Source organism: Stegodyphus dumicola, chromosome X1 (assembly GCF_044657685.1).
Source record: "Stegodyphus dumicola isolate Sdum_Otavi_A_Nest chromosome X1, ASM4465768v1".
In the NCBI taxonomy this organism is placed as follows: domain Eukaryota; kingdom Metazoa; phylum Arthropoda; class Arachnida; order Araneae; family Eresidae; genus Stegodyphus; species Stegodyphus dumicola.
Window position 1 is genome coordinate 247928248 of NC_140780.1, and position 25544 is coordinate 247953791.

A 25544-nucleotide genomic window follows, 5' to 3' on the forward strand; every position below is an offset into this window, starting at 1 on the left:
GTCAACCTTCACTAGCTACCATACACGGGACTTTAGTAATTAAAATTTATTCTTCAGTTTCACTTAAGAAACGCGAAGTAGTCCGTAAAACACATTAGCAACGTCAAGCGAATCTACCTTTCTTTTTATTTATTTGGAAGATCATGATAAAACTAATTGGTTCAACAGATTATTCCTTGTTAAATAAACGCATGGATTACACAGACAATTCCAGTCTCAAGCGCACTGCATACAAAAATTAAATAGGAAAAAAAAATACTGATAAATAAATACAGTGAAATCTCTCTTTGTGATTACCTCTAAAAGTGACCAGTATTTCTAAAGATATACAGTATAACCGCTATTAGTGAAGATCACATCTTTAAGACGACCAACTCCACAGATGACCAAATTAATCTGGAATCGTGGAGGATTAATATTTTAAAAGCACGGGTTAAAGCTTGTCACGATGCTCTATATTAGGGGCAAAGAATATCTAAGGGGCAAAGAATCTCTCCTTAGAGATTCTTTGCCAGGGGTGGCCAAAGTATGGCTCGCGAGCCTGATACGGCTCTTACAGGCAATTTGTGCGGCTGATGTATTTAAAATATATGTATGAAATATGATAAACGAAAACTATTCAGTATTCAAAAGGAAGAAATTAATTAGTTTAGACTCTTTTTACAAAGTTATCAAGGATATCTTTCTATTTAAAACCTCCTTCACTACTTCTATAATGATGTAAATATGAACTTGTGGCTTTTAGAAAATCTGGATGCGGCCCTCGAACATTCCTAAATTCAAACGTGCGGCTCTTACTGACATGAAGTTCGGCCAAGCCTGCTCTATACAGTGACCACACCGGTGATCGAATGTTTAAATGGCAAATTACAGGTACCTCCTGGTTCAACTCCAGGTGAGAAAATGGGCTGCCAACTTCAAGATTCGTGTCCCCCCCCCCAATGTGCAACATAAATACGAAATTTTCCTTTTACATTTTCATAAGCATATAGCAGTCACGGTCTCTGTCTATCACAACTAATTAAAATTATATTCACGGCAGTCAATTTAAGGCATGAATCACACAGCAAACACTTTTCCTTTTTTTTTTTTTTTTTTTTTTTTAAATTAAACTCCACAAGAAAAATGTTCACGCAAACTACTACATACTTACGCATTAGAGTAAAGAAAACTAAAATGTTACTTGCTTATGGTATAGTTAGAAAATAAAATAAAAATAAGCCATAATTTAGGTTTTGTCACATGTAAGGATAGATGAAAATCTGGAAATTCGCTTTCATTAATGTAAATGAAACCATTAATCGCTAAAAGAAGATCCAACGCTTGTTTTAACATGTATCACGAACAAAAGTCGAGAACAAGACAGAATTCTACGGGAATTTCAAGCAAAATGCTTGTTTTTCACGGGTTTATAAGTACTGCGCTAACAACGAAAACACCATCATGCTTCGTCAAGATTCTGAAGAACAAATGACTTTTAAAAAAGTCACCAGATGGCGCAGAAGTTAAACAGATGGCTGATTACACTGCTACAGTTGGTGGATAAACTCGGGCGCTCGGCAGATTGTGCAACAAGCACACACTGGCAAAAATATTTTTTTTTTCTTTTTCTTTCTTAAGAAAAAAAAGAGAGAGAAACTAACGGGATAATTGTAAGCAGAAGAAAAGTTTCATCTAAATTTGTTCCTAAACGAAAACTCCTCCCCTTTATTTCCCTTAAATTTGCAACCTTTCGAATATTGCAGAACTGTTAACTGGTATCGGATATGTAATTCTGAAAGTAACAAACCATCTAGCTAGCTAGCTATTAAAACTGTTGCTTAAGCAGCAGACTAAATATCAGTACAAAAGCATCTTAATTGCGCACCGTATATGACACAAGCCGGAAAGCATTACACAGAACAAAACAGTAATTAATTATCAGCAAAATTCTTTCCTTTAAATCTAAGTTCCCCACAAAATTGTTTCTATATTAATTTAAACACTTCACAAAATTTATGAGATAACGCGTACGAAGGTTTAAGACAAAAGAGCGAAGTTCTCTTCGTCTTTTTGCACTAAGTACAACATCCGATACGCATTTATTTTCTACGAAGGTTATTCGATATACCATTGTACTTAAGTTCCACCAGCCTTCGTGAAGGATTTCTTACGGATAAATGACTTACATTCATGCAAAGAAATTTGTTAAGCCGCAAGAAATCTGACTCGCGTCAGCTTGTCGACATTCTGATCTTATCCTCTCGTCAGAATGCATTGCTCTAGCTTATGTTTTAGAGTAAGAACTGGCATTCGTATAGGGCTATAAATTTCAACTCAGAGAAAATGAAAACATTTCATAACCTTTGTATTTGCTTTCAATCTGTAAATTATTTTAAAATTATAACTGCACACACAACTCAAAATAAGCTAGTACAAAATGTAATTAAACTATGCTCTTTCACCTTCCCCTCTAGAAATTTCAGCAAGTTCGTTAGAATGTATAGGAAAACACAAAGGAGGGGGGGGGGTCACAGCCATGATTTCACAAAGCAACATATGCAGTAACGTTTTCTGAATGACAGACTTTTTTTTTGTTTAAATTCAGAACAAGCAAAAATCCATCTGCTTCTAGTTTCTGCTTATAATGATGATATAAAGATGTATATAAATTTTTGTAAATCATTACTGTTATTCGGTTCGTTCTCTTAACCACTTCTATTAAAAACCAACGGATGTTGAAGAACATAAAGCGATAATGCATGCAGGGAAAATTAGATAAAATGCTTAAAATAAGTAACAATAGCAAATTCCGACAGCCCGGCATCTGATGGTTCGGCACACCCAATAATCCAACATCCCTTTCACCGAACTTTCAGTCGTAAGACGATGCTACTAGTATTTCATTCATCTTCGGTATGTCTTGGCAGTTGCTTCGTGTCTTTCTGCCACTTCCAGAGAGGTCTTTGTTTAAAGCAAGGGAATAAAACGGAAACACGAGACATAAAAAATTCACCAAAAGCGGGATACTATTAATCGACTAGGAGAAAGGACAGAATAGAAGCATTCTAAGGAAGAATACGGTATTAGATCTTGTGTTATGCATGGTATCAAAAAACAAAGGGGAAGCCTACAAAATTTTCTGAATACACTAGTTCTTAAAATAGATAATCGACCCCCCCCCCCAAAAAAAAAAAAAAACCTTCTCGACCGGCACGATAAGTTAAACTGTGTAAAAGGTCCAGAGCAGAGAGATTTGGAAGTCACTTTTTAAGGTATTTCACCCGACTTCTTAGCTTGTCTTCGTGGCGTAATGTTCAGCACACTCCACGCGCACTCGAGAGGTCCATGGTTCGAGTCCCGGCGAGGGCATTGCTCATTTTTCATCTCCTGCTTCCCCTCTGCCCCACAAAAAAGCCTAATGTCTCTACAGTGCCGTCCGAACTAAAAAGATGGTGGATGATGAATCTTTACCACCAGGATTTGGCGATTGGGTCCCCCTAATCACCAGTCCCCTTTAAAAGGGAGGTATATAAGTATTTCTCCCGCCTTCTTAGCATGCCTTCGTGGTGTAGTTGTCAGCACACTCGACGGGTATTCGAGAGGTCCGTGGTTGGAGTCCCGGTGAGGGCACTGCTCATTTTTCATCTCTCCTGCTTCGAAATAACCTAATGTCTCTAAAACTTTCATTAATACAACTTACACTAACAGAAGAACCTACGCAATTTCAGAAAGAGATTAAGAAATTGTTTATCTTCTTCTCTTCTTCTGTTAGCATAAGTCCTATTACTACAACTTCTAGAATCATTAGGATTCTTCTAAAGCAGAAGACGTGATAAATGTGCAATGCCATCGCCGAGACTCGAACCCAGGACCTATCGATTATGCGTGGAGTACTCTTCCAATTACACCACGAAGGCACAGATTTCCTCCTTTTAAAGGGCGACTGGGGATTAGGCAACATAGTCGCCAAATCCTGCTCGTGACGAATTATCCGTCCACCACCTTTTAGTTCGGGCGCCACTTGTAGAGTCCTTAGGTCTTCTTTTGTGCTGGAGATGGGAAAAATGAATAGTACTCTCGCCGGGATTCGAACTCCGAACCTCTCGAATACGCGTGGAGTGCGTTTCGAGTTACAAAAAAGAGAGCCAAAAGAAAGAGCTGTTTGTTTACAGATGGATGGTTTCGTAATTATAAAATAAGTACAACCACTGAATTTAAAGTAGTTGTAAAATTCAATAACTACTGTCAATAATAAGAAAAAATAATTTTCCGGAGAAATTAATTAGCATCATAATCCAACATGCTTAATAACTCGATTTCGCTAAATTCTGGAACGTGTTAGATTATCAGGCTTTTTTTTTAATCAAATTATCAAATTTTCTTATTTAATTTTACGTCATTATTTTATGACTTTCACAAAGAGTACGGAGCAACTTATGAAAATGCATTTTATTAGAAAAGAAGATCAGAGAAATAATGCATAAACTAATCATACGTTTTAGAATGCATCATGCCATAAATAATCCATGACAAATAAAAGAAAAATTTGTTCTCACAGTTACTTTAAGATCGCAGCTTATACAACTGAATACAATTACTGCAATTTTAACTCAACAAGCCTATTTCATAAGCAAACTTAAGCCAATTACCAGATTATATTCAGCAAAATACGAATATCTGCCGTTTTTTAAAGTCAAGGGCTTTTATAAAATGTAATAAAAAAATAAAAAGAAACAAATAGTAGCTTTCAGCGCCAGGCCTAAAGCCTGAACGTCCATCAAAATACCACTTATTCCGAGAAAAGTTTTAAAATGTAGATAATCGAAGTTCATGAACTGAAATTCCTCGAGGACAAAAGGATTTTATATCGTTATTTTCAGTATATTCTATATAAAATCTCTTAATATTTTCCGCAAGGCAGAGAAATGCTTTCACGTCAAAAGGAAGAGAAATTAGAAATAAGCTTATACGTAATTGAAATGGGATTTAAAACTAAAAGGGGAGTTCCGGAGATTAATCACATTAAGAAGCATAAATTGACAAAATGTATTAAAATCAAAATCTTAACAGACAAACCTTCCTCTTTTACCTCATCAAAACAAATCACTCTCCTTCTTATTAATTTTTTAACCGAAACATGAAGATCACTTCCTGCATGGAAGACCGGGATCACCAATGTTTTGAAAAAGCAAGTTACTTTTATCTCTCAGCGTCAGAACTATGATTAAAACCTGAAAATGAATGGATTGCCAGAAACACGATAAATGACAAAACCAGATTTTATGTAAGGAGACATTTTTTGCAATTTTCAAGCACATGCTTGTTCATGGCTGAAAGCTTATTCGTAAAACTCTACTGTGACTGACATAAATGAGGGGTTAATATTTAATTTTAAAAAAAAGAGAAAGGAGGATTTGTGAAATATCGAAACAGTATGTATCCTCATTAATGCACCGAGAGCTGGATTACTTATTAAACAAAATAAACATCTCCACGGGGCATCAAGGAAAGAGGACACCACGAAAAATTTCCACGGCCGATTTTACTCGTACTACGGGATGGTGCAGCTAAACTCATTAATTAGCTAATTAAAATCAAGAGAGAAGAAGAGGGGCACAGGCGTTAATGTATGTGGGGCTCTAAAATCTTTTATGTCCTAAAACGTCTTAATCCGGGCCTGAATATATCTCATTTTTGCCCCAAACAGCTATACTGACAAATCATAAAGTCTAAAAATTTTAATTCAAACAAGTCTTTATAGGGCAAAGGCGGTTAAGAAAAGAGTTTGTCTAGCTTTGTTCCACAGAACCACGTCATACGGTAACAATTAAATTTTTCAGTGAAACCCCCAATAAATATATACAGAATTTTCAACCTTCCTTACTGCATGCTGTCGTGCTGTAAGTGGTAATACGGCCGGTTGGCAATTGGAACATCCGGACTTTGAATTACAGCGAAGGCATTGCTGACCTCTTTGAGTTTCTGTTCTGATTAGAAAAACTTTATGACAGCTCTAGAATTATTTTTAAACTTCCTTTACAAAACTGAAAAATGCAAAGCAAGAATCAAACTACCAGTACTACTGAGCGACTTTGCCACTCGACCACTAGTGGTGCACGGAAAAAAAAGTCATAGAGATAAAAGAAACGGAAAGAAGAGCAAATAAAAGAAAAAATAAGAACAATAATCTCGCTAAATAATATCGCCAATCGCAGATGAAGAAAACAAATTTTCATTTGACCAGCAAGGTTATGGCACGTTCTCATGAGGGAGGTGTTAATGGAAAGACGCTGAGCTAGCTGGAAAGACTGCTGAGCTAGTTCTTCAAGACTGTTTGCATAAAAATCATTTTCCGAGATAGCTCGAGGCAAATCGTCATTCTAACCCATTTGCTCTTAAATAGATTTTTTTCGCCGTTCTTTGAACCAAAGATAATGAATATTACAAACTGATGTGGTAAATCCTATTATGTGAAGATTACATCATTAAGACATAAAAGGCTGCCTGCTTTGGAAGGAATGGCTTTATGGAGGATTTTATAAAGGGAACTCTCTCGTATTTACGTTATACACATGAGAGAAACAAAACCTTGATGCCACCAGCTCATTTCGCAAGGAACTGAATTTTTCTTTGCCTCCTGGGCGACATTTTTAAACATGCCTTATTTTTTCTGTTTCAAAATTATGGGGAACCATTTTCCGTTTCCTTTTTTTCCACCGCCATTTTTTCCTACAGGTGTCGCTGCTAGCCCTTCCGGAGAAGAGTGACAAACAGAATAAGAACCTATTTTGCTACAATAAAAATAGGAAGGGGTTGAAGTCATGGAGGTAAGAACAGAATGAGGGGCCAACCCCGCACTACGAGTGAAGCTCTGCTTCCAGCCTTTGGTCTCCAGATGGGGTGTTATCTGTTTACATCCACAGCTTCCTTGACAGCGCTTAGACAGTATTTCCACACCCGACAATTCCATGCAAATCGGAAAGCAGGACACTTCCGGATACGAGAAACATTCACTGTTGGATGGATAACAGAAATGTGTATAGCTTAGTGACATTTATGCAAAAATTACATGTCGGTTACTTTTCGATAACTTGCAACAACGATTTTGCGATACTTTTAAAATTGTATAAAGTCTTTCGATACTCTTGATAGAGTGTTCGCTACTTTTATTTTATGTTCCACACATCAAAATATTTTTTTAAAAAAAATACATGTATTGTCATTCACATATTATCATTTTATTTTTATATAACTGAAAAATAATCTCACTTTGAGTGTTTACAGTTTGGGTTAGCTAAAAAATGGAAAAAAAAATAAAGTTCTGTCTCTCTTTTTTAAAATTTTATTTAGCAACATGTTTAATTGATGACTAAATGTAATACAAAATTATGAATAAAAAATCTTTGTTATTCAATATGTATACTTAAGTAGTGGTCTGCTATTTCTGAAAAAGTTTCAAGACATAAAAAAAGCCTCATCAATGTTATTAATCGGTATATCAATATACTTTGCATATTGCTACCTTCTGGATTACCCAGTACTATGAAAATTTCAGGAATTTGCGAAAAAGAAAATAAAAAAAAAAAAGAATACTCTTTTTATTTCCTTTCAGAATTATCCAAAGAAAGTTAAGTACATGTAAATCAGCACCAATATTTGACATAGTTCACTATTAAAACAAAAGGTGCTTTAATTTGAAATGAACCGAACAGAGCATTAATTATAAATTTACTCAGATTTTAAATTTAAATAGATGCCTCAGCAGCTAAAATTCATCTCATATTTGAGAAAGTATTTTAGTAAGAAATAGAAAAGAAATATAAATAGAAAAGAAAAAGTAATACTGTAAATAGAAAAGAAAAAATACGTAATTTTATAAATAAAATTAGAAAAAATAAATTAAATATAAATAGAAAAGTAATAAAGTAAGCTCTGTAAATAGAAAAGAAATAATTCGTAATTTTATTATTAATAATAAAATAAACTTATCATAATTTTTTTAATCCTTAACCGAATAAAACTGAATTACCTAAAATTTTTTCTAATGTAATTAACGAAAACTTCCGAAGATATTTCATTCAAATTAAATTGTTTTGAGCAAACTACTCTGGAAAAAGTATAGCATTTTATTCCGTTCAGAATGAAATGTTGTTTAAAAATGCATTCTTTTCACTTAGGACTCTTAAATATTGTAGAAAAAGAAATATATATATACGTATATTTACGACGTAAATTCAAAATGTTTACATCCGATCATGTCAAAACCCATTGATCTTAATGGTAAGTCACTGAATGTGTTAGTCTCCACAAAGGGATCGACACTGCTTCAAAGCAATGAATGGGGAAAACCAATTAGGGCCTCTCCTCTTACTTCTTACCTCCATGGTTGAAGAATTTTTTTTTTTTTTTTTTTTTTTTTGAAAGGAAGGTTAAACAAAATTGCACATTAAGTTCATGCAGATGATTTTCAGCACGGAAAAAACGACGAAATGCAAAATAAATCCTCTAGCACCAGCCAAACTGGGAAAAAGCCACACTTCTGGAGAAGGCCTACAAAGTATTACTACTTGATTTAACATAGTTAGTGAAGGTATTCACACCGATGGAGGTAGCGCTCGAATCCAGGATGAGGCTTGGTAGTTTGTGATCGTTGCATCTACCCAGAAAAGGTCAGTTAAATAGCTGTGCACAGTTTCCTGCAGAGAGAAAAATAGTAAGATAGCTTCGGATTTCGTCTCCTCCGCTGCTCTCGGCCAAAAAAAAGACAACTGCAAATGTTGGGTTATACCTGTTAAACTGTGGTGCATACCAATTGACCAAATTCTTGTATTTCAACATCAATTTACATTAAATGCTTCCTTCCGCAAACTTAAGTGTCATTTCACTGCCAAGCATCAGCTCGGTTTACATGAAATATTACTAAAAGGAAAAAAAAAAGAGAGCCCAAAGAAAATCATCAATCTGATCATCCTCCAACTACTGAAAATAATCCCGCGAAGCACGAATGAATAGTACCATGATATAGTATTATGATATCTTGAAATATACAGAATGCAGTTTCAAAATAATCTAATCAGATCATCATACTGTGGGCACATTTATTCCATTGTTTTTACATTAATCTTCTTGCCCCTCGTATAAAGCAAACGCAATACTCGGGAAATGATGCTCACATTAAACGTATGTCAAAAGATTTAGCCATTAGCAATTATATACGAAAGTAACATAGACCAAAAAAAGATGCAGTAAAATAATAAAATACTCACTCATGCGACAGCTTTCAAAACAGAAAGCATGCATCGAAAAGCTTCAAAGCTTAATGCCAACGTTTCATTATTTTTTCCATTCACATATTAGATGAACATCAAATGAATATTACATACCAAACTGATGAATAAAATATATTACTTTTCAATAAGTAATTTTACACGTGACTTACACAGAATTCCCCAAGTTCGGAGCAAGTAAATAATGTAGAGAAGATTCTTCTCGATTGCCTCAAAAAAGCTCATTGGGTTTTTTAGAAAGCTACGAAGGGACGGAAACTAATCGCAATAAAATGGGAGGGGGAGAGTTCTCACATTGAATGAAGAGCCTTTCACCAAAGCAGCATTTAAACCAAATCAAGGTTTTTATAGGAGCGTCAATTAAATGACATCTCAAAGTGTTCTTTTCAAGTCTCTTCTTTTTTTCTCTTTTTTTCTTTTCTTCGCTGCGCGACTTTTCTCGAGAACAACAGAATGAGAAGAAGTGAGAGTCAAAAAACGGGTGGGGGGGTTGAACAGCTCTACTCCTCATTTTCTTAACGATACTCGCTTCACAAAGCAAGATAACTCTCTCCAGGGGGAAAAATATTCCCGCGATAAATGAATGGCCGACGTCAGCAGAATTATCTTATCAGTTTCTAAACTTGCCATCTCCAAGAGCGCCGAAATTTAAGTTTAACAAGGATCGCGTTAGCTAATCTCTCCCTCCTCTTTTCAAAAGGAATTCGAAACACAGTTCACAAAATAGATAACAAGGAAAAAAGAAGTCAGTAAATTTTAGGAAAATAGCTTTTCATTATGACTGAAAACATTTTTTTTTCCACCTGCAATGTGTATCAAATGCGATCGCCTTCCTTTCCCTTCTCAGCTTTAAAACGAAATATCTGAAAATTTAAATTTTCGTTTTTTAAATCAAGCAAAATAACTGATAGGTTTGATAGGGCACAAAACTTAACACACCGAAGTGTTAAGCACATAAATGATTAGAGCCAGGTACAACTAAATGTAATAATATCAAGCTGTTTCTCACTTTTATCCTGTTAAATGTAATGCCGAGGAACCTAGTGAACTGGTAAGCGAATAATCGCTTAGTTCGAAGAACAGAAATTATACACTAAAGAAGGGTTAATTACCCTTTATTTACTCAAAATAAGATTAACAGTCGGCCCCTTTCTTTGGGGGTACAGCAAAGCCTCCACTTGGGCTTAAAAGTAAGAAATAAGAACTAGCTAATGCCTAACTAAGGGATTTAGCTGAAGCTAACACAACTGTAAACTAGCTGACCCGTTAGTATTAAGTTAGCCAGCAAACTATCAAAAGGCACGTAATACGGGCGAACGTAATAACAGCATAGATAGACGTAGCCCAAAGGCAAACGTGCGCTACTCAGGAATCCTAACTCTCTCTGTCGAAGTCAGTTGAACTTGACTTAAATATTATTCTCTACCTGATTTGCATTTAACGCGATTCTAAAAGTTCATTCTGGTGGGGAGTTGTAAGTTGAAACTAGATAAGATCGGAAAGATGCATTAAATTAAAATAACTGCAGTAGAAAGACAATCGCTTACAAAATGAGACTAGTTTCAGCTTCCTCTACGGGCGAAATTCAGAATTTAGCGATCCTTTCTCAAAAATTAACAGAGATTAGGGAAAAAAAGCAAATTACAATGTTGTACAGCATCCCTGATTTCAGTATGAAACGGCACACTGCGTATACGGATACGATAAAAAATCGTCCATACAGTTTAAAATGACCGAAACCGATGCACGGAGTTTTGTCGTACCATTTGAAAAATAAAGACGAAGACATTGGTATGGAAGCATAATATATTGGATAAATAATACGTATTATGCCAATACAGCTTGATGATACCAATCAGTAAAAGAAAAAATACAAACTGATCCACTGCTGACAAAGTGATATTGAACGTGTTCGAAGCGTCGAGCGTTCCATTGGCTACAGTGCAGATCTGTATTCCAGGAAGTATGTGTGCATGCACATGCTCTATCACATAAGATGTATGTGTCAATAATACGATGACGTAGGATACGACTGACTAATAGAGGATGGCATATATACTTGACCTTGTATGTAACCCTAGAAAAAGCAATTCATTGAAGTGAGTTCTCAGGATCGCGGAGGTCATTTAACATAGCCAATGATCTGTATTTTCATTTGAGACACATGAGATGTATGAGCCAAATGTATGTGCACTTCGATAAGCATCGAATCAATGCGCATAATATGTTTTTTCATATTGAATCGATGATCCAGTACGAATCTGTAATTCGCATTTTCTCCTTATCTCATCCTTTTGAAGATAGGATCGTTAACCTCAATTTCGCCTGTCAAGGCGCTGCAAATAGTCCCAATTTACACAGTATGGTCGTCCTTTTATTATAATTAGATGTTAAATTCGTATCTCTAGCAGCTACGTTTCACCAGTTATTTACAGACGAACAAACACCATGTGCATGACTGAACAAAAAGTGATATAAAATTCTTCAAAGTGAATGAATGTTGTTAAAAAAAAGAGAGGGGAGAAAGAGAGAATGGCTGCTAAATAAAGCAAATATATATCAAATATTAATTCCAAGTAGAAAAGCAGGAGGCCTTTTTTTTTTAGTTTTGAAGTAAAATCGAAAAGGAGATATATTGCTAAAAGTAAATCAGATAAAACAAATAAAAAGGGAAATAAATTTCGAATCAAGGCAAAAATCGCTAAAACATATAATTACATCTGTTAAAAAATGCTAAAATTTTGCTGTGAGGTGGTCTTTTACCTGTTAAAGTCATTGAAATCGTAAAATATCAAAATAAACACAGAAATTAAATACAGCTAAAATAAATTAAAAGAATATTCTAAAGCAAAACATGAAAAAAATATATCAACAAGTATCACGATTATTCCAAAATATATCAAGTTATCTAAAACAGTCATGGTCTAACTTCGTGTCGTGGCAAATTGGCTATCAGTATAAAATCTCTCACCAATACAAACAGATAAGCTCCCTTCGTCAGCTAAAAGTTCATGCACAAAACAAATTTGCAACAATTATGTTTAATGATATTTTTATAAGAATAAAATGTTAGGATACCACAGTTCTACGGAAACTGCAGCTCAGTATATTCGAAATTTTGCAACTATACGTGTCATCCACAAAACTTAGATACATTTTTCAGACTTGAAGAAGTTATCTTCACTTATTTTTTTTAAACAGTTTATAAGAAGTTTTTTCAGTCAAAAATTAATAATTTCAACAAGAATGTTAAACCTTAATGCCTTTTTTCATAAAATTTTGCTCTTGTTTTTTTGCACCAAATCAAAATTAAGATACGAAACAATTATTTCTGCTCGTCGCATTAATTAATAAGGATTTCAGCACTGGATTCCCATGTCTGTTAAAGAAGGCAGACATATTTTACACTAGAAAGACTTTAAAAACTAAAGAGAGATTAACTAAAGGTAGACATTGTAATTTTGTTTGAACCTTTGAATACACTTTGATTCATGAAGCAGAAGTGCACTAGCACGATGGAAGTGAAATATTTTCATACTCTAACTGGCTTAATTTCCATAACAATGGGTCAGAAGATGTGCATCGAGAGACAGTTTTTGGTGTGTCACAAAAAGTTTTGAAGGTTTATTATATTATTTTGTTACATAATTATACACATTTATAACTACTATTTTTGTTACATATTAGTTATAAATCAATTAATAATTATAAGTAATTAACTGATATTTTTTTTTTAATTTCTACATCATTACCTCCTTAACACTTTTATAAACTTTTACTCTCCCTCCCCTCATTCCTTTTTTTTTCCCTTCAAAATCACTAAATATATGTGAATCGTGCTGCTAAAAATTTTTTGATATTTTGAACTGTTCAAATATATTGTAATATACTGTTAATATATTGTAATATCGAAAAAATAGCTAATCTTGCCTTATTCAACCAGACACTATGTCTTCACAACATCTGACTTCTCAACTGATGCAAAGCATATGGTTTTCTGAGTGACACTAATATCCTATGTGAGTTTTGTTTTTATTCGTCTATTTAATATAGTAATAAAATCTATTAGTTTAAAAATACAAAAAATAAATTACCGTATTTGCCGGTGTATAAAACACACTTTTTTTCTTTGAAAATAGGACTGGAAAACGGGATGCGTCTTATACATCGATAGTCAGTTTTTGATTACATTCATTTCTGGAAATTTTCTCTATTCGGAGTTAGCGATTTTTTCCTTGTTTCCTTGCGGAACGTGGGAATATTATAGTTACGTAGAGTTCGGTGAATGCGCATGCGCTGTTGTCGATGATGACAGCTGGGTTCGTTTAAACTTTCAATTTTTGTGAACGACTTTTAAGTGTGTGAAATTTCTACTGTTCAATTTTCTTAAATTTGTTGGCAAGTTAAAACTCAACAACGTAGGCATACAAGCTAGCTACATAGCATACAAGCTAGGTATTGATTGCGTATGCTAAAGAACATGGAAACAGGGCTGCAGAGAGGCATTTCGGGCCATCCCCTACTGAGAAAATGGAATCAGGAAGGACTTGGTGGAATCAGGAAGAGGATCTAAAAAAGCAACTCATAGATTGGGTATTTCCAGAAAGTATTACTTTGTGTTTGTCTTACTTTATACCTAAAACACTGTATATTCATTATAATGATCAGTAATAAAGTTTTATCCTTCAAAAATGTGTATAAAAAGAGGGTGCGTCTTATCCGCCGGCAAATAAGGTACTTTTCAGAAATGTGATTGGATAAATAACTACGGCCAAAAACCAACTATTATATTTCTAAAAAGCCATAATGCTGGAAACAACAAGAAAAAGAAAAATCAAATACATAAAATATACCTTCCTCCTAAAATACACAGCCTTAAACAATTTAATTCAGTGAAATGAATTGCGTAAGCTTATACTTGTATGCGTAATATGTGTGAGCTTATACTGCTCATAATTACTTTATAAATTTCGACTTTTAGCACATCATGAAGATTCTCGTGTAGGCCACAAATTCCTTGATAAAGGCTAGCATTCAACAAATCAACGGTCCAGAGTTCCTCATTTACCGGATTAACACAAATGAAGGAATTTCGCATATTACTGAAACATGATTGCGGCCCTGATTAGCTCGATCAGCTAGCTGTTTCTCATTTGTTTGACTAATCCTCTCGAAACTGCACCAACGCTCTTGACTACATTTATTCAAATCCGTATTCGGATCATAAAAGTATTCTTATTAACTACATGTGTATATGTATCGCAATCTTCATCAATGCAGTAAACATATGCAAAAGTTGTGTAATAATATTTATTGATTGTGGAAGCCAATAGTGGTCAGTAATTAAAAGAAAAATCTATGTCTAACTTACAAAAGGACGCCCGCTGAAGATCAAGCAAATAATCTATGGCCTCATGATATTAAAGTACAGTCAACTCCCGATTAAACGGATCTTGTCTAGGAAGTGTTTATAAGTTTGTTTATTGCGGAACGACGGTTAAAAAAAAAAAAAAATTATTACAAACTTTTAAAGTAAAGCAAAACTTCTACGGTAAATGTAAAGAAGAGAAGAAAATAAGCAAAATAATAGCAAAGATACCGGATTCACATCTGTATGCAGTTTACGTGTACATAATCTGAATTATATATATATATGAATATATTGTAAATTATCGGTTGAAATAAACTGCTAAATCGCAAAAATGAACTAAATATAACGCAGTTTTCTGTTTTCTATTAATTCTTAACGAAATACAAGAAAAATATTAACAAAAAGCACATTTTTCACCCGTTTCTGTTTTGAAGATTGTCGTTTTTGTTTTAAATGCACATTAAGTTTACAGGAACAAGTGAACTTATTTTGAAAAATAAAAATATTTCCTGTTAAGTATAATATATAGGTTATTCCCTTCTTTCTCCCTGGTGTCGAACAAATCGTGATTTTGGATTAATCATAGAAGTCGTCGGTTAACCAAGTTAATCGGGTATCTACTAGGTAAACGGTTAACAGCAATGTCAGCATTTCAGCTAAAGAACACTGAATTCCACCATCAGAAAAAAGTCCAGAAACTTCTCAGCAATATGCGTGGAGATGTGTTGGCACTTAAAGACACTGCAGCGAAGAACACTAAATTCAAGGTCAGTGAGCATTTACCGAGTAAAAAAGAAAACTGCCGGAGTATACTCGACTCGAGTGGATTTTCCAATACACGGCGCACTCGAAAAGCAAGCGAAATGCGCAAGTTCAAAGCCGGACACATTTAAGCCTAAAGTCTAATTATAAGATTACTACCACAATTATTAACTACAACTGAAAAATAACTGTAAATAGAAATACAAGCACGAAAATGCTTGATATCGGATTTCTGCACGTCAGTTGTTAATTAAATCCCATTGCAAGCTCATAAATTTCTCAAATTAATAAATGCCTTATTAAGGCTCAACATCTCATATTGCTTATGAGGTGTTTTCTTCATCTTTTTCCGAAGACTTCGTGGTGCAATTGGAAGCACACTCGACGCGTATTCGAGAACTTCAGGGTTCCACACCGGACAAGCGTACTGCACATTTCTCCCATCTTCTGTTTAAAAAAAAAAAAAAAAACTTACTGACTCTACGCGTTACTAAAAAGAATTAAAACTTGTTATTCAAGGAAAATTTAAAAAAAAACAAATAACTAGTAATTTCTTGTGATTCAAAGCTATCAATCTTCCACAATATTAATTAAATATGAAATTATTTTAAAAGCGCGCGCTTCTCGTATGGTTTACTAATGCAGTCTATAAATACTTAGTTCAAAAGTTATGAAGCTCATACACTTTTAACTTAGAAAACATGATCTTTAAAACCCTCCGATATTTAACTCGGAAAGTACTTCTAAAATGATTTTATTGAGGATGAAATATATAATTTAAATTCTCAACACGATAAAAATTAGCTTCTCATGCACATATCAGCAGAAGCTTCAAGAAACATATTTTTATCTTACCATATTTCTATTCACGTTTTCTATAAACACCATTGCTTTATTAACCTTTTGACTACGAATTAAAAAAATTAACCCGGTTTTCTGTCCAAGTGAACAAAATCTGACATTAATAAGGTAAATTCAGCATTTGGGATTTTTTTGACGAACGGTTTTCAAACCGGCGTATTTAATAGCGGGATACATATGTCCCACACGCAGCGATCGACTTACTATAAGCACACCTCTTATTCTGGAAAACTTTATTACTTTAAATAGATTTTCACATCGTAGGGTACAGGTTAAAGCATTCTTTGCATAACCCAACATTACACAGTGGACAACTCATATTTGTCCTTTTCTCTCTGTTCATTTGTGTACAACGACCACAGAGGAGTCTTTGATTTTTCAACTATTGGCATAGGATTCCCAATATTCAGGAGATTCTTAGCAATCTTCGACCCAGCAGTATTTTTTAAACTTTTAGTGGGATATACATGTCCCGTTAGTAGTCAAAGGGTTAAGAAAGAGATGTTTCTTTAAGATCTAATATTTATTTCAGTTCACAAGTTCCCTTCCATGACGAAATTTCATAGACATAGCGTTTAGTGGAAAAATTCACTTAAACTACGTGAAAAATATCTTTAATAAGAAAAGAACATAAAAAAAAAACCTTTAAAATTAAAGTTAGCAATTAAAAAATGCTGAAAAAATCTTCAAATTATGAATAAAAATTCGATTCGATTCGCAAGACAGCATGACTATTTTTTTCCTTAAATACAAATTTTATAATTATATATGATAAAAATAATTAAAATTAAAAAAAAATCCAAAGCTAAAATATTTTCAGCACTGCAGATACGAAGAGCTTGATTAATAGAAAAAAAAACAGAAGGGTTTTTTTAATAAACTAGCAATAACACAGAGTAACTCACTGAACAAACGGCTAAAACCCCAGAAAGCTGTTAAGTTTTTGTAAGTGTTGGATTCCAGAAGAAAAAGACTAATTGCATAGCAGATGGAAAGAATCCACAAATAATATAAATACGAGAGCCAATTTCTATCAGAAAGTATTCCACAAAGGCACTACTATACGGTAATTTACCCACTTTTACTTTTCAGCATATAACTTTCCGACAAAACCGCGTTTTAGGCTTTCGGATAAAATTATACCACAATTTTTAGTTACAGTTTTTAAAACACACTATTCATTTGTCCCAAACAAACAATAACGATTTTTAAAGAAGAAATATAACGTCACTAGAAATAAAAACTAAGAAAGAAAGAGGACCAAGAACTGGGGAAAAACAATTCAGTGAAATAAAATAAAAGGTTTTTTTTAATGTAAATATTTTATCCAAAAATGATCATTAAAATGCATGCTTTTGTAAGATGCGAGAAAAGAATTTGAGCTTCCAAGATCAGTACAATATTGTGTTACCTAATATTACGTCAATCACATTTGTTAATAATCATTTTTGCAACACAATATCGTTTTTGACGTTGATAGAGTAAAAGAGAATTAAAAAGAGTAAACGGAAGCTATACAGAGAATAAGATGCTAACAAAAATTGATGCGACGACAGCATCGTTGCAAACACATACACAAAAATAACAGATCACTTTCGTTAGATAACTGTCACTACGTCACAGTCGAAAGAGCCAACAACTTAAGGGTTTTGTAAATACCATTCCAGACGCTCAAAGCAAAACTTGAGAAAGAAAAAATTTGACAGCACGATGAGAGCAAGTAGAAAACGCCAAAAAGTAAGGAACAAAGGGGCCGGCTTATGAATATAGCAATACATTTTTTCTGGACAATTGCCAGTGCCTCCTCACATGTTATGGAATCCTCAATCTCAAGAGTTCTTGAGAAGCTAAAAATAAATTTTGATCGGCGGAGAAAATATTTCTTAAACCAGAAAATTTCGAAGACACGTACTTCTGGGCTGAGAGACACATAATACGTGTTTTTATCTCATAAAAATTAAGTCTTCCGTATAAAAATATAGTCTCAAAATATTCAACGAATTATCATAAAAACATTTACACGCACATGACTATTTGTGAATTAAAATTCCATTCGAGTATGATAGGAGAATAAAATATAAATAAACAATATTCACAGCAAGAAAATGATTATGGATCACTACACTTCCAAAATTTGTGGCTAGACATAAAATGTCAACGATGCCAAGATCTACTTATCGAAAAATGTCCGGTTCATTGTCAAATATGCATGGATTTTGCTCCAGTTATCTAACATTTACTAAGTTAATATTTATATATTCTCTTACAGGCTAAACAACATTTAAAAGTGTCTAAATCATAGTTCACAACCTGGGCGTTATCGTCCTTCCCCAGTGGGAGCGGAGATCTAGCGGGGTGTAGGGAGTATTTAGAAGCAAATGGATTGAGAAGATGACTGGAAAATTGTGTTGTTTAAATAATTCTCTTAAAAACAAACTTTCATTTTTTACGCAAATATTGCAGTCACGAATCATAACAAGAGTCCTACTAAACAGTTGTTGAAGTAAAACAGAAGTTTCTGTCAGTTGTTGTTAACAATAGTTTTTCGGTCAAATAGAAGTTGGTCCAAGTAGCATGCAGTTATGACCACAAATGCATACTTGTAGCGTTATTCAGTATATGCCCAAGTGGCATGTTCCTTCAATACATACCATTGTGAGTGCTCTGGCAAGAAGCTGCGTATGTTTTGTGAAGTTCATTACTATGAAGGCCCTTTCAACTCAGGACTAGAAATCGCTTGAAAGGGACATCTAATATCACTGTTGCAAGCTAAAAGACGCTGAGCAAATTTCATCTCTTTATCTCTTCACACATGTTTTCGTATCCACGCATATTTTATACCCATTTTAAAAATTAAATACAAATAGTATATAATATTCTTTTGAAAAATACATGTTTAGTATTTGAATGGTGGTCTCTTCGTACATTATATGAAAAAAACTCTAAGAAGACCAGCTCATCACAGTCTAACGTATAAGATCTGATAACAGCAATGCGATAACAAAACACCAACTTCTCACATTTGTGATCATATCAAGAATATTGCATTGAAATAAAAATTTCAAAGCCTGATTTGTTTAAAAAATTACGAACAACCTACATAAATAATGAAGATGGGTTTGAACGTGTATGAAACCAATTTAATGGGCGGATAACGCCCTGACGTTTACTGCTGAACTTCTATATTTCAAAAATTTTAAAACAGATTTTTATCAAATGCTGTAACACACTGAGAATGAAGCGAAAGTGACTCATACTTAAAATTAATTATTTAAGGATGAAGAACAGAAATTTCACAGCACTTTGATCAAATACAGTTTTTGGTTCCATGAAAGCCAGCATCATACAATATACCACAAAGAGTATAATTCTGCAAGATTTCGAAAATTCAGCAGGAAACGTTAAAAACTAAATCCCATGTAACATTACCCTTTGACAGGCTTTTGAACAGAAATGCACAATTTCGAGAAGCAATCTGATTTCTAACAAGAAAAAAAAGAAAGAATAGAAGAGCGAAAAGATTGAAATTCTTTCCTTTCTATCCATCTACTTTTAAGGGGCACAGAAAGTCTGCAAAAACGGAGCCGTTTGGAATAAACGGAATAAGAGGGCAAGTTGTACAAAGACAGAGAGAAAGATATTCTTTTCCCCGTCGAAATTTCTGACATGGAACGCAATCGAAATCTTATTTTGACAGTCACATGTTGAGAGTTAAGGCTGCGACTGTTTGGCACCTAGGCCTGTGTTTGTCGAATATTTTTTCGTCCTCATTTCTGGTTTTTCTTTAGACATCAAATTCAAAACAAGATGGAGAACAACTCAACTCAACAAGCTACGTCCTCTACACATACAAGCATATATTTATACATAAAAACAATGTGACATCCGTCTTAGAAAGGAAAACCACCTGAACCCATCTTCTTAGAGATATATTCATATAATGTTATTTTCAAGCATAAAACAATTCAGAAAGATATAAAAAGATTTCAAAAATAAGGGGCACGCAGTTTCTTTGGGATACTTGTGTGTAACTAGTCCGCATGCGTAAGAAAAACTTTCTATAAACATTTTAAGGTTTACTTTCATTTTTTTCTATATAAATTAGATTCCATTACAGCTAATTTTCTTTTCCTTTATGTTAAGAATAGCGGATTAATACACACAAACAAATTTCCCTTTATGTTAAGAATAGCGGATTAACACACACAAACAAATTTCAACTTAAATAGTTGCTAAAAATCAACTTCTGTTTCTGTGCGGTTACAGTATTACTGTAAGTATTAAAATTACCTCAAAAAACCATACGGATTATTAGATGACGTATCGTTCCGTCTGCTTTCTAATTAAAAATATCACAACTCAAAACGTAAGAGTTTAAAATACAGCTGCTTATTGAAATGTCGACATAACAAGATTAAGAGAAACAAAACTCCGCTATTTGTCGATAATTCAAAACACCCGTTCAAATTAAACTGAATACGAAACAAAAATCAAACGTCTTGCCTAAACCTTAGTTCGCCCCTAGTGTTCACGAAGAAATAACGGATAGCAAGAAGCATAGGCCCGTAAGTTAAATGCAACCAGCAAGGAAGCTATGCAGGATTATGGCCTGCCTATGTTGCCAAGCGTTTTTGTTAAACTCAAGAAATGAGCTAATTTACATTTCAATTAACTTGCAATAACATAAAAACCTTAAACTCTACTGACGCTCAACAATGATTAGCTTGAGCTAGTTTCGAGACAATATTTCATGAAATAAACGTAGTAGACACCTTTTCCGTCCGAACACTCAGTATCTAGGTCTCCCTTCCTTAAAAAGAATATTATGATGTAACCAAGTAATAAGGGAAAGAAAAGAAAAAAAAAATTAAATGAAGTTCTGTTTCTCGACTAAACCAAATGAACATAATTAAAAACCTTAAATGAAGTAACAATACAATAAGTATTTTCAAATACCTGTTTCCGTAATAGATAGAATTTCGGCTGTTGAGATCGTTTTGCAGGTAAAGATGCAGGCCACTCAATTAAAACATTTATCGAATCCAACTAAAACAGTTTGCATACTGGAAGACTGAAAAAGATAAACACGAATTAAATCATACAACATAAATTTCAGTAGAAAGACTAAATATTGTTACTTTCAATGCAAATACATAAATATAATCTTTATTTCATTCCCTCGACATGTGTAAACTATGCCTTAATAATCATAACCTGAACATAATATTTTTGGGTTTACTCTAGTAGCATAAATTACGGAGACTACACACACATATTCTATTATACAGGGTGTTTCTAAATGAATATAAGGGTTTTAACGCTTTGTAGTACTTATTACATAAAACTTAAAATCATAATTAGTACATGAAATGAAAGAGCAACTCAAACAGTTCTGTTTGTTGGAACGCACATGCGCATACAATAGTAGCAAAAATGGAGTCTAGCGAAGAGAAACCTTTTTGTGTTTTGCAGTTTGCACAGACCGAATCAGTAGTTACTGTGCGACGTGCGTTCCGGATTAAATTCAGATGTGATCCACCCAAGTGATAATAACATCCGGAGATCGTTTCATCAGTTTGAAAATACTCGCTGCTTCTGCAAAGAGAAGAGTACGAGACGACCAAGGGTTAGTGAAGACAGTGTTGAGTTTATAAAGGATCGTGCGAGTCAGTTCATAAAGGATCGTGTGTATGTACCTCCACTACCAGCTGAGTTACCCGACTTAAGAAACAGGATTGAGGCAGCTACTGCAACAATTATACCACAAACACTAATTCAATGTTTGGGAAGAACTGGAGTATCGACTTGATGTGTGCCGAAAGGTGCTCCACTTGTAACCTTGTAGGCATAACTGTGTAGAGACATTAGGATTTTTTTGGAAGCTGGGAAGATGAAAAATCAGCAACGCCTTCGTTGGGAATCGAACCACGGACCTCTGGAATACGCGCCCAGCGTGCAGCCCACCACACCACGATGGCATGACAAGAAGGTGGGAGAAATACCTGTTTGAGCTGCTTTTTCATTTCATATATCAATTATAATTTTAACTTTTAGGTAATAAATGCTACAAAGCGCTAAAACGCCGATATTCATTTAGAAACACCCTGTATTACATTATATATGACTAAGAACAAAAAAAGTCATATATTCAGAGGAAAACACATAAATGATATATTTTAACACATAAGGCTACAAGCAAATGTAAAATAAAAATATTACCATTTTTGTTTTTAAAAGTTTGAGAGATTAGCTTATTGGCGATAGTCTAAAACGAAACAAATCAGAGATAAAACGCGTATCTGACTGCGGCTCATCTAGTAGTTACAAAAATAACCTAGAATCATTACATTTATATAACAAGCAAACATGTTAATTCTATGCTTAAATTTATTCCACTGTTACGAAAATTTCTGACAGTAAATAAATCAATGGCTCTTAAATCAATTATGAATTAACAGAATAAATTTGTCTTTAATTATTTATAGTAACCATTCTTTTTTTTGGGGGGGGGCTGAATCGCTTATTTCTGCTTCACAGAACAAACATCAAGTTAAAAGCTTTTAAATGAATTCATAATTACCAGCAGGCCCACCAGCGGCCGAGCGGTAAAGTCGCTGAACACTGGTAGTCCGGTCCGAGGTTCGAATCCCGCGAACGGGCTGGCTGCATGGGTGTTTTCGTGGTTTTCCCCATGTGTAACGTGTATACGAGCCAGTTTCCCTTAGAAAGTCCTCCACGAAAGGCATCCCTCCCTTTAGGCAGATAGCCCTAGTGTGCTTTGCCATAATTAAATACACCACACCACACCACACCATAATTACCAGCTTTTGATTAATCATATATTCTTCCAGGTGTGTGACCTACCTTCTTTCAATACACCTAGCATCACACATCTTTGAACATTAATTGCATTAAACGACGATAAACTTTTTAACCCTACAAATCCTATTTATTGAAGATATGGGATCTGCAAGGTATATAAAGTACTTCTCCACACTAACTCTCTTTAAATTCCGAAAGTTTTTCTTCAGAAAAATATCTTTAAGTGATATAATTATTAGCTTATTCAACGTCGACTATGATGCTTGTACATTTACACATTCATCGATAAAAAAAAAAAAAAAAATCCAAACTTGTTCAATGCTTCCATTTTTTTTCCTTGGGGAAGGAAGGGTAATCACAGTTTAATAAATCTATAAGTGTGTTGTACGTTCTATAAGTGTATCTCCATTAGTCAGTACATGCTTGTATGCTTCTGAGGGTAGGAAGATAGTCTGTATGTTAAGTTGAATTTATAGGGGTGTCTAAATTCCATTCATCCTCTTTTTTTTTCTTTCCTTCTTTCTGTAATATCAATACACATACACTGCTAAACCACATTTCCACTAATGCTGATAAAAATGTAACCGATAGTTTTTGTTTACTTTATTTCATTTTTTAAAGCTTTTTTTTTTTTTTTTTTTTTTTAAATGAATAATGTATACTACTTTTATCAATCGTTTATTTTCTCTCCTAATACTAATGATATCTATTACAATCCAAGCGAAATTAACAGATGAATTCTTGCTGCCTTAACTATAGTTTACCTATATTCTTTTAAATTATGTACTTATCACTGTAATGTTCCTCCCTTTTATCTATTAATTCAGTGTACAGGATTAGCTAAGCGAATAATCGCTTAAGTTCAGGAATAGAAACGTAAACCCAATAAGGGTTAATTACCCTTTATTGCTCAAACTAAACGTGTACAGATGGTCCCTTTCTCAGGGCGTACAACAAAGCCTCCACTTTGGCTTAAACTGAAAAATATAAGAGATAGGAACTTAACTAATGACTAATAAGGAGATTTAGCCGAAGCTAACATAATTTCTAACTAGTTGACTCATAATATTAAATTAGCTAGCGAAGCTATCAAGGTTACGTAATACGACCGAGGGTAGTAACAGCTTGGAGAGATAGCCAAAAGACAAACGCGCGCTATCCAGAAATTCTGATTCTCTCTCTCTCTCGTCAGTGGAACTTCGACTTAAATACTACTCCTCCTCATTTGCATTAAGCGCGATTCTAAAAACTCATTCTGGTAAGGAAATGTAATCTGAAATTGGAGATATAGGAAAGGAGCTTTAACTTAAAGATAACTGTTATAAACTTAGGATAAACTTTACGCAACTAAGTTCACTATTTGTTTTAGTATTACTGTTTTTTACCTTACTGTTATAATACATCACTAAACGTTATACCTTTTATCTCACAGAAGTCTTTCTGCTCAAGAAGTTGATTAAAACCCATAACCCAACTTCGTCCTCATATATTTAAAGCTCTCCTTTCAAACAACGTAATATCACAGGTCTCCGGCTCACAACTGCTAGCTTCCAAAAACCAGTACGTAAATCTGTTCTTACTCTAATCCCTGTACTGCTAATTTAAGAACTACTTTAATACTCTTGATTAAGCGAAAAGTTTTTTGAAGCACTTCTTTTATAATTCAAATCTTCAGCAGGCTTCCCTTTTAAAAATCCCAATTCATATTTTTTCCATTTCGCTTTTGATGAAACAGAAAAGATATTTTTATAGTAATAACATGAATCCCAAATTTTCTCCTCTTTCACCGGTTCATGTTGACGAAATCATCATAATTCTGCACCTTAATAATAATAATAATAAAAGAAAAGTTTTTTGCAAGTTTTAAGAATTCAATAATGCTTATGTTTTAAAAAGCATGCATGCTTATCAATGCACATATCTCTAAATATTACTATAGCACCTTTTTATTTAAATATACACATCATATCGTTTTATTGAAAACGCGTATAAATAAAAATGCAATAGAAGATTATTGGGCCTTCCCCCACCCCAAGATGAAATTCCCCATTTGGGTATATCTCATGCAAAATTCTAAAATTCGAACAGGTTGGACTTTTCTAACAGGGTGAAAAGTAATTAAGAATAATTACTTGCAGTCCATGTCTTCTGATAACTTAACAGTTTGTAGGGTTTATATTTATTTTAACTAACATTTATTTTAAGTTTAAACTATCTTTCCTGTCAAGCCTTACTTTCCCCTGGAATTGCCAATGCCAGAATATGTAAATTTTAGTAGAACGCGCAAGGATTCAAATTATCAGCGGAAGTATTCTGATTTAAATAGAAGGAAACGAGTTCGGTGTGAGATTCTTACTTAGCGAGCGAGGAGGTAGTTAGCGAGAATTGAAGAACCCCGCGTTGCGGCCTATGTGCTTGGCGGGAAGTAGTGGTAATTGTTCCAGTGAGCTTCAAGTCTG

At 34.0% G+C, this 25544-nt stretch overlaps 1 protein-coding gene across 5 annotated transcripts in view; it reads right to left on the reverse strand.

Annotated features, from left to right (window-relative positions):
* Positions 1–25544, reverse strand: part of LOC118187688 (uncharacterized) — a 420235-nt gene that overhangs the window by 51635 nt on the left and 343056 nt on the right. For all 5 annotated transcript variants that reach the window (XM_035357968.2, XM_085807410.1, XM_085807412.1 and 2 more), the window contains one exon: positions 21220–21334. The gene's annotated coding sequence lies outside the window, so the exon portion shown is untranslated. The remainder of the gene's footprint in view (positions 1–21219; positions 21335–25544) is intronic.